Below are 9873 nucleotides of genomic sequence, written 5' to 3'. Positions count from 1 at the left end.
ATGGGATTAAGAAAATGTGGCACATATACACCATGGAATACTATGCAGCCATAAAAAGGATGAGTTCATGTCCTTTGTAGGGACATGGATGAAGCTGGAAACCATCATTCTGAGCAAACTATCGCAAGAACAGAAAACAAGACACCGCATGTTCTCACTCATAGGTGGAAATTGAACAATGAGAACACATGGACACAGGGTGGGGAACTTCACACACCAGGGCCTGTCATGGGGTGGGGGGAGGGGGGAGGGATAGCATTAGGAGAAATACATAATGTAAATGATGGGTCAGTGGGTGCAGCACACCAACATGGCACATGTATACATATGTAACAAACCTGCACGTTGTGCACAAGTACCCTAGAACTTAAAGTATAATAATAAAAAAAGAGAAAAAAAAGGAAAGAAAAAAAGATCTGATGGAGCCTGACTATGGGGTAATGATAAAGGATAGAAAGTGCTGCATCCATTCCTGCCAAGCCATAGTAAAACACAAAATGTTCCAAGGAACATGAGGATCAGGATATAAGAACCAAATCAAACAGATTGTACCAAATGAGATAGAGTATAAAGGTTTAAGGAAAAGAGTGGGATGAGCCTTTTGATGGTAGGCTGAAGTAAAACAATCCATTCACTGTGGCATTATAATGGCCCAGAGTTAACAAAGTGAACCAGTTTCTGACAGCACTGTTAATGCTAACTAGCTAGCATCAATGAGTTGATAAAGCCCTGAGGATGTATTTTCTAACTAGTTAGCATCAACAGGTAAGATTCATCCATGCCACTCATTCATTCTATAAACATTCAATTCTTGACAATAATTTCTAAATCTGAATCACTTCTACAAAAAAAAATTGAAAATTCTTACAAGATTTTTCTTTTAGCAAGGTAAAATTTAAGCATCTTCCTAAGATTGCAATAGATCTGTACAAAATCTTTATCCCTTTCAGTTCGTTGAGAAGACGATGTTAGGAGAAGAGTTTATATAAGCTGAAGTTAATAAAACTTACCACCACTTAGGAAATGCTGATGTCCCAACTAAGCTACCTGACAATGGAATCTGATTTTTATCCCCATAGGAGCAATTGATCTTCTGAAACAAAAGACCATGAAAGTGAAAAGCATTGCAGAGATTGGAGTTGGGGTCAGTGGACTGGCTGCCACTAAGCGCTGTCTGGAGGAAAGACTTCAGCCCATTTGCTTTGAAGAAAAAGTAGCATTGGAGGAATCTGAATATATGAGGTAAGTTTGGGTGACTTCCAAATCTCTTACCTGGGAAAGCCACACCTGTGGTTCACCCACTCTACCCTAATAGCAGCACTGGACATTCCTATTTCTCAAACAAGCTACTACCATGCTTTCAACAAATGCTTACCAATCTTCTCCTATGTCAGGCACTTATATATATAACATATTATAACATATATATAGGAGTTTACAGTAAACAAAGTATGTAATATAACATATATTTATAACTGTAAATAAAACAGACAAAAATATCTGCCCTCATAAAAGAGATAAGCAATAAACAAGATAAGATAAATATTAATACATAAAATGTGTTGTATATTAGATGACGATAGTTTTTAGGAAGAAAAAATAAAGTCCACAAGAGGGATATAAAATGTGGTGCAGTGTAGGATTTAATGATTAGGTAGCCAGAAAAGCCTCACAAGAAGGTGATTTTTCAGTAAAAACCAGGAGGAAGGAATGGGCATGCAGATATCTGCAGGGAGAGAACTGAAGCAATTTGAACAACATACAGAAGGATGGCTAGTATGCTTGAGGGACAGCAAAGAGGTCAGTGGAGCTGGAGAGGAGGAAATGGTGGGGCGAACAATAGATGATATCAGAGAAGGAGCAAACAGCCAGATGGGAAGCCACTGGAACATTGTGAGCAAACCAGAGACATAATTCAAAAGGATTTCTGTGACTGCTGTGCTGAAAATATATGACGATGGATAAAGGCAAAACTGGGGAGATAAGTTCGGAGGCCTTTGCAACAACCTGGGCAAGAGACGATGGTGGCTTGGATCTCGCTAGTGGTAGTAGACTGGTGAGAAGTGACTGGATTGTGGATACATCCTAAGGACAGATCCTGCAAGATAGAGAAGACTGCAGGAGAAATTGGTTTGTTTGGTAGGGCGAGAGGAAGGAGGAATTTGGGATGCCATGGTGATTCTGTCTGCACCCCGCCCTTATTCTCAGCCTGGACCTCTTCAGCATGTGCTGCCCACTTCCAATTGCCAGAATTTGCATCACTTGCCTGTGGGCTTTCCTCAAAGCTACTCTGCTCACAGGAATAAACCAAAAACGCCTGGGAGCCTGGGATCAAGCTTCAAACAGCAACCGACAGGATTTGGCATATATAATTATTCCATCCTCCCTGAGGAGTTTAACTCTGAGGTCTGTGTTCTACAGCGTTTCCTTGAGTTTCCCCACAGAATGAAGCCCCAGTCAGCCCCAAGTAGCTGATTTGATAATGCATTCCTTTGGTCTTTCATTCCTTGTCTTGCTCTCCCACTCACCTACTGAGATATCTTCTATCTTCCAAGAAAAAAAAAAAAGAATAGGTATGGGCATTAAATCCTTGTTTTAGGGTCTGCTTCTGAGAGAACCAAAATAAAACCAAGTGAAAATTTTAAGTAGGCAATTGAAGATATACTTATGGAGTTCAAAGGGGAGCTCCCAGATAGAGATAAAAATTTAAAGACATCAGAGTATAAATGTTATGTAAAGTTGTAAAAGCAGATGAGATTGCCCAAGGAGTGGGTGTAGTTAGAAGAGACCAAGGAAAGAGTCCTGGAGAACTGCAACATTTAGAGGTCTCCAAGATGAAGACGAACCATAAAGAAACTCAGGAAGTGCAGTGAGAAAGAGAAAAGGAAAACCAGGCAAGTGGAGTGTCCTGGAAGCCAAAAGAAAGGAGTCATCATCTACGGGAAAACTGCAGATATGTCAATTAAGACGAGGATTTACAAAAACCCATAGGATCAGCAGCTAGCTTGGAGGTCACTGACCTCAGAAAGAGCAATTTCATAAAGTTGTGGGGTAAAAACCTGATTAGAATAGATTCAAGAGATAAAGAGAGATGAGAAAATAGAGACAGCAAGTATAGACAATCCTTTAAAGAAGTTTTACTGTAAAATGAGGTAGGTAGAGGCTGAAGATTCAGGGAGAAGTGGAGGTAAGAGTTTTTTCTAAGATGAGAAAAATGACAGCATGTTTTTATGTTGATAAGAATGATCTCATTGAAAGGGGAAAGATAAGCTGGAAATTTTAAAAATTAAATTAAATTTAAAAAGAAAGGGGAAAGTTGATAATGCAAGTTGGGGAGGGGGATAGAATTGCTGATGTGATGTCCTTAAATAGGTGAGAAAAAGTGTGATCTATGACTCAGATGAAGGGATTGGCTTTGGTTAGGAACCTTAGTAACAGAAGAGTAAAATATATGGGCACAGATGCAGCTAGCTGAGTAGATGAGATGGCGAGAGCTTTTGGAAGTTCTCTTCTGATTGTTTCCATTTTTGGCAACATAGGAAGCAAGGTAGTGAGCTAAAGGTAAGCATGAGGAAGGAGATGCAGAGTTTGGAAGACAGAGAAGATATGAAATAGCCATTTGCAGAGTGGAATAAAAATGGTCTAGAGAAAGTTTGATTGATGGGCAACATTCAAGGCCCAGGAAACTGGCTCAATATCATAGCCATGGAAATATTTTAGCAGCTCTGCTGGGAGGTGGGATCTGAATAGGGCTTCCAAGGCTTTGAATATTCAGGCCTTTGGGTTTATGTGACCACTCCCTACCAACAGGGATCTTTTCACATACAAATATTTCTAGACAGACCCCTGAAAGTCTGCTCTTGTTTGTAGTAAGGCAAAACTTACACACATTCAAAGATTTCCTAAGCCATTTCAGTGTCATTTAATGTGCAATGAGCCATAAATTCTATTCAAAGGAGAGACTAGACTTGGAAATAATAATGTACAATGTTAAAAGTTTATTTATTATTCTACTTTTGTTAAATCATAATGTCTTCTTCTTTAAATATTAATTTATTGTTCACAAAGGTAAATGTTTTATACCTTGGTGGGTTCACAATGTAATTGTTGCATTGTTTTTTGATTCTCTACCATTGTTATTTGTTTCTACTCTAGCTTTTATTTCTCAATTTATCTTTACACCTTCTTCCCCCCAAAGGAAACCCAAGGAATTTTCACTAGCCTATCCTCCACTTTTTCCTCTTCAATACCACATTTTTAATAGCTGTAAGATTTATTTTTGATAGCTGTGTGATTTATTGTATGGGTCTTATTTTAAAGGAATTATTCTACCCTTTATAAAATGTAAATGTTTGTATTTTTTCTTTTAGACCCCATCATATCATGAAAAAAAATCTAGACATTGGATATAGAAAACCTAGGTTCAAGCATTAACTACCCTGCTTAATTGATATATGACTTACGGATTTAACATTTCCAAACCACAGTTTCTCAAATTAAAATGGAGATAGTAATTATATCTGTATTATATGTGTTGTAAGGATCAAATAAAATAGTTTCTGGCATAGACTTTTTTAACAGTAATAAGTTTTGTAAGATTGCTATAACAAAGTACCACAAACTGGGTGGTTTAAACAGCAGAAATCTATTGTCTCACAGTTCTGGAAGCTAGAAGTCCAAGATTAAGGTGTTGACAGGATTAGTTCCATGTGAAATTTGTGAGGAAGAATCTGTTCCATGCCTCTCTCTTATCTTCTGCTGGTTTGCTGGCAGTCTTTGGTATTCCTTGGCTTGTAGAAACATCACTCCTATCTCTGTCCCAATCTTCACATGGAGTTTTCCCTGTGTTTGTGTCTATCACCACATTTCTCCTTTTTATAATGACATCAGTCATATTAGACAAGGCTCACCTTACTCCATTATGACCTCATCTTAACTAATTGTATTAATACATCTGTAAAGACCCTGTTTCCATAGAAGGTCACATTCTGAGGTACTGTGGCTTGGACTTCAATATACGAATTTATAGGGGACAAAATTCGACCCATAACAGGACCCACACTTCTTGTAAAGAGATTGCCAGCAATCTCTTAGATTGCTTAGAAAGTAGAGATGTATCTTTGCCTGTGATGCCTTGGTTCCTCCTCAGATTCAGCATCTGAAACCCAAAGTATGTTCTTCTTCATGATAAAGTAGGATCAAAGCCTTAAACTCATTGAAGACATCATTTATCTTCAATATTTGGCCTTCTTCATTATTGCAGATAATGAAGAATCAACTGCTTTCTACTTTCAACAAATTATTACACCTGGAAGCCTCGTGTTGTTCAGTTCAGGTGTCTTTACGCCCTGCAGGGGAATCCTGAAGGCTGAAAGCCAAGTGTGTACAAATCTGCTATCTGCAATGCCTCTAAGCAAATTAGAAACTATAATGACTATCCTGCTCCTGATCATTGTCCCAAATATTTGCATAATTCTAAAGTTATAAAGTATGTCAGGATGTATGCCAGGCATTTCAACCTTAAAAAATACATCAAATTTCTGATAAGAAAAGATCGGGTGTAGCATAATGACACTTTTCACTGAAGAGTCTGTAGAGTTCATGACTATCAAAGCAATGTTTTTTCTCACTGCAGGGATCACCACAATTTTCACACATTGTTGATATTGTTTAGTTTTACCGTGCGCCTCTTAGGAGAAAGCACAGAATCATGCATTTAGAGCACTGTGGACATGGTTTTCAATTCGAGTTTCTTAGTTACACTTGGTTACATGTATAGAAGTCTAGGAGTTTAGAAAATCAGGTGCATTTGGTGTCCTATACAGTCATAACCACAGCCTATTTTCAGTAGAGCAGGCAGCAATAAAAGTCTCATGAGAAAATTCCTGAAGACTTTTAATAGAAAATTAGGCACTAGATCCTACCCCAGGTAAGAAGAATAAATCATCTGTTCTTCAAATTCTGGAAAAAAGATGGAAGTGTAAAAATAGTGGTCAAAGATTAAGGTTGTCTCTTTGTTCCCAGTTGAAGGTGTGTATTGTGAAAAAAGATTATGACTTATCTTTCACCAACCAGTAGTGGTAGAGACTGAGGGAGGCAGGAAGCCCTCATCTTTTTTTTTTTTTTTGAGACAGAGTTTCGCTCTTATTGACCAGGCTGGAGTGCAATGGCACAATCTCGGCTTGCTGCAACCTCCGCCTCCCAGATTCAAGCAATTCTCCTGCCTCTGCCTCCCAAGTAGCTGGGATTACAGGCAGGCACCACCACTCATAGTATTTAATAGAGACAGGGCTTCACCATGTTGGTCAAGCTGGCTTCAAACTCCTGACCTTAAGTAATCCACCTGCTTCAGCCTCCCAAAGTGCTGGGATTACTGGCGTGAGCCACTGAGCCTGGCCTAGGAAGCCCTCATCTTTGATGGGGTTATGGTGTGCAGCAAGCAGTACACTGACTGCTTTTTGCTACTGCAGTTCTTCCAAAATAGGTCATCTGAAAGACTATTTCTGGCGATTCATGGTACATTATTCCTGAATGTACTCTAAGTGTATGTTTGTGGAAAGAAGTATCTTTTCTTCTTTTTCAACTGATTTGAAAGAAATGGTGTGACTAAAGCCATAGAAGACCTTCCTGTTTGAAGAATTTGCTTTAGTTGTAAAATTACAAAACCTAACTCATAGGGTAAACTGAAAAATAGGCCCCAGCACCCTAAGGTGATCAGGAATAGCAACCTTGAGCTTTGCTGTTTGTGACCATTAAATATAGTATTAGGAAGACAGATTTTCACGGTAAAATTTGTTTTTCAAAGAAAGAAAGAGGATTTTTTCCTTTTTCTTTGCCTCGACTAGAACTTAGCCATGAGATTGCTAAGCCTTGGCCTTGACATGGTGATGCTATGCTTATACCTCCACATCCTACTGCTTGAGCTATGAGACATTTAACCAAATGTTTAAATAAAATGTACTTTTAGTTAAGGAAAAATTTTCCACAATGACTGTCAAAGGAGTCTTCAAGCATGGAAGGTAAGAGCATGGATGCCCCAGTCCCAGCTATCTGGGTTCAAACTGCTGGTCCACTCCTTACTAGCTGGGTAACCCTAAATAAGTTATAAAAGTTTTCCACACAAGATTCCTCTCCTGCAATGTAAATAATTGTGTGCAAATCACAGTTAGTTGTTAAGATTAAATGAGTTACTCTAAGTAAGCCTGTACCTACTGTACCTATGACCTACCATACCTACAATATGTAAGCATTATTTATATTTGCTATTGTATGCTTTTATTTCAATTCCTATAGATTCCTGAATATGAGCAATTCTTCTCTCTTCACACAAGTATCAAAAAGTTCAGCAGTCTGTATTTCCAAGTTGTGACTAAAGAGCACCCAAATATTTTGTAGAGAAAATAATTGGGTTTCTTCAAGATGGCTGACTAGAAGCATCTCAATCATGCCTCATTCATTAGAAAACTCAAAAAAGTGTGTAGACAATCTCACTTTGAATATATTATTCAAAAGGGAACACGAAAGTTCAACAAAAAAAGTTACAAGACACACCTAAAACTAGAAAGGAGAAAGAAAACAGACAGCCTGCTTGGCTGGAATCAGCTGGGAACCAGGAGTGATTCCCCAGTATAAGAGAGGGTGGATGAGAGTCTTTCTGCAGTCCATTTTCACTGAACCATTTTCCACTGGATGAATCATACAATCCAGGCCATGGGAGACCACCATGACCTTCCCAAGATCTGAATCTAACTTAGAGAGCAGCGAAGAGACCATGAGAAGAAATGGCTCCAGAGAGGGAACTCTGAGTCCCACACTTTTTCTGTAACCTAAGCAGATACAGTAAGATGCCATTCTCAATCCTAGCTTAAAACAGACTGTGCACTGTCCTGGAAACCAATGGTGCCGGTCCTGGGAATTAAGGAAACTCAGGCTGCTGCTTGCAGAACTAGGGCATGAGCAGGAGGTAGGCTTCTGCTACCAGAACTGAGAAGTCAGTGTGGCATGGACTGCAGCTACCAGTGCTAGAAGCAAACACAGACTTCAGGTTTTGAGCAGGACAAGAATTGCAACAGAGGCTTGGTGTTGAGCCAGGTTGGGGTTAATATAGCTCTGGGCTGAGTTGCAGGCTAGGCACAAACTGCCAACACAGGTCTTATGCATTGGCTGTGACAGGCAGGACTGGGTAGCTAGCCCCTCTGGGACTGTGGTGTGAGAGAGGCATAAGTCCCCCAACCACTGGCCAAGCCTGCAGCCCTTAGAGCTAGCCTCCCTCCCCTTAATGGCAGGACCTCAGCACAGCAGGGACTGCACCTCACCCAAGCATTCTGCCAGGAGCTTGATGATCACCACACCCCTACCCATCATGGCTAGTGCATGCACTTGCCACTGGGAGACCTCAGTGCAAGCTTACTCAGTCCATCTCTGCCTGGCTTCGCCCCCCTCCCCTCTGACACAAAGTGTAGGATCCAGGGTCCTGGGGATTAGACAACCCAATCCACCACCTGAGACACCCTAGCACTCCTCCTGGGACACTGAGGTTGGGCATAAACACCCTACTACCACCTCTGCTGGCTTCTACCTGCAAACACCTCCTGCTGGCCTGAAGGCTGGCCTACACAACTTGTTGTACCCACTGCCAACATAAGCACACAGCCCTTGGGAACCAGAAGAGCATCTCAGTGCTACTGCCATTGCCCATGCCAATCCATCTGCCCAAGGGCTCCAGAGGTAGCTCACCTGCCCAGTACTTTGCTAAGCTGTCTATAGTCAAGAGAAAAAGTGAATTATAAAACAGCAAGAGAAAACATTCTCGTCATCTGTAAAGGAAACTCCATCAGACTAAAAGTGGACTTCTCAGCAGAGAAGCTACAGGCTAGAAGAGAATGGGATAATATTTTCAAGGGCTGAAAGAAAAAAAGTGGGCAGCCAAGAATTCTATATTCAGCAAGATTAACCTTCATAAATGAAGGAGAAATAAAGTATTTCACAGACAAGCAAATTCATCACGACTAGACAGGCTGTTGAAGAAATACTCAAGGGAGTCCTAAACTTGGAAGTGAAAGGATGACATTAACCTCATGAAAACACACAAAAGTAGAAAACTCACTGATAAAGCAATCACACAAAGGAGGAAGACAAAGGAATCAAATGGCACCATCACAGAATTCCACCAAATCAAAAAGACAATTGGAGAAAAAGAAAGAAACAGCTAGAAAACCATTAACCATATGACAGGAACAAAATCCCACATGTCAATATTAACCTTGGATATAAATAGATTAAGTGCTCCACTTAAAAGATACAGATTGGCTGAATGGTTTTTTTTAAATGATCAACTATATGCTGCTTACAAGAAACTCACTTTACCTGTAAAGACACAGGCTGAAAGTAAAGGAGTGGAAAAGATATTCCATGCAAACAGAAACTAAAAGCAAGCAGGAACACCTACATTTATATCAGATAAAACAGACTTTAAGTCAAAAACAGTAATTTTAAAAGAAGACAAAGAAGGTGATTATAGAATGATAGAGGGATCAATCCATCAAGAGTATAGAACAATTCTAAATTAAATGCACCCAACACTGGAGAACCCAGGTTCATAAAACAAATCTTACAAGACCTAAAGAGAGAGAGACAGAGCAATACAATAATAGTAGGGGACTTCAATACCCCACTCACAACATTAGGTGGGTCTTTTAGAGAGAAAATTGACAAAAACATTGAACTTAAATTGTAATTTAGACCAAATGAATTTAAGCATTTACAGAACATTCTACTGAACAACTGCAGAATATACATACCTTTCGACAGTCAGTACATGAGGCATTCTCCAAGATAGACCACATTTGGCTACAAAACAAGTCTCAACAAATT

Source organism: Pan paniscus, chromosome 1 (genome assembly GCF_029289425.2).
Source record: "Pan paniscus chromosome 1, NHGRI_mPanPan1-v2.0_pri, whole genome shotgun sequence".
NCBI classification, from domain to species: domain Eukaryota; kingdom Metazoa; phylum Chordata; class Mammalia; order Primates; family Hominidae; genus Pan; species Pan paniscus.
This window is presented reverse-complemented; position numbering follows the sequence as displayed.